This window comes from Schistocerca americana, chromosome 3 (genome assembly GCF_021461395.2).
Source record: "Schistocerca americana isolate TAMUIC-IGC-003095 chromosome 3, iqSchAmer2.1, whole genome shotgun sequence".
Lineage (NCBI taxonomy): Eukaryota > Metazoa > Arthropoda > Insecta > Orthoptera > Acrididae > Schistocerca > Schistocerca americana.
The window spans coordinates 808107152-808108435 of NC_060121.1; the positions used below are offsets into that span (position 1 = coordinate 808107152).

At 47.3% G+C, this 1284-nt stretch overlaps 1 non-coding gene across 1 annotated transcript; it reads right to left on the reverse strand.

Moving 5' to 3' along the window:
• Positions 1-295: 295 nt before the first annotated feature.
• On the reverse strand, positions 296-370 carry Trnas-cga. Its single transcript has one exon. It is a non-coding gene; the product is annotated as a tRNA-Ser (tRNA).
• Between the last annotated feature and the right edge of the window lie 914 nt (positions 371-1284).

Sequence of the window (1284 nt, forward strand, 5' to 3'; positions counted from 1 at the left end):
TGGTGTCTGTCGGCATGTCACTTCTGCTGCAAAAGTCCTTGAATACAGACACGTACACGAATGAGGAGAAGTTACAAAAGTCAACCAGAGGACGAGAATGAAGATTGCAAGTGATAGAGCACATGAAAAAGTTATCAATCCGCATGGTGGCACGCATTGCCCAAAAATGTCGGATCAGCCAGACAAGTACCATTCGTATCTTGCATCGACATAAATTCCATCGTTATTCAGAATGAGATTTTCACTCTGCAGCGAAGTGTGCGCTGATATGAAACTTCCTGGCAGATTACAACTGTGTGTCCGACCGAGACTCGAACTCGGGACCTTTGCCTTTCGCGGGCAAATGCTCTACCAACTGAGCTACCGAAGCACGACTCACGCCCAGTACTCACAGCTTTACTTCTGCCAGTACCTCGTCTCCTACCTTCCAAACTTTACAGAAGCTCTCCTGCGAACCACGCAGAACTAGCACTCCTGAAAGAAAGGATATTGCGGAGACATGGCTTAGCCACAGCCTGGGGGATGTTTCCAGAATGAGATTTTCACTCTGCAGCGGAGTGTGCGCTGATATGAAACTTCCTGGCAGATTAAAACTGAGTACCCGACCGAGACTCGAACTCGGGAGAGCTTCTGTAAAGTTTGGAAGGTAGGAGACGAGGTACTTGCAGAAGTAAAGCTGTGAGTACCGGGCGTGAGTCGTGCTTCGGTAGCTCAGTTGGTAGAGCACTTGCCCGCGAAAGGCAAAGGTCCCGAGTTCGAGTCTTGGTCGGGCACACAGTTTTAATCTGCCAGGAAGTTTCCATCGTTATTGTTTGTCACTGTATCAGGCACTCGGAGGACATGATTTCGAACGTTGTGTAGAATTTTGTCGGTTTCCTCTGCAGCGATAGAGCGACGTCGCTTCGTTTTTCCAACCTGTGATCTTTGCCGACGAAGCAACATTTACGTGTCACACTAATGTACTAATGTACACAACGTGTGCATAGCACGCACTACTGGGCAGTTGAAAATACACGCTGGTTTAGTCATGTACAACGAAACGACCGTGCAGCGTAAACATAATTATGGTGCGGTATCACAGGAAATTACATTTTCGGACCTTACTTCACCCCAGGGTTGTTAAAAAGAAATACGTACGCACACTTTCTTACGAACAACTCTTCTAGGAGAGGTACCACTGGATAAGCGACAGTGTATGTGGTTCCAACACGATGACTGACCAGCTAACTCTTACCATAGAGCAACGCAAATACTGAATAAAACGTTTCCCGACCATTGGATAGG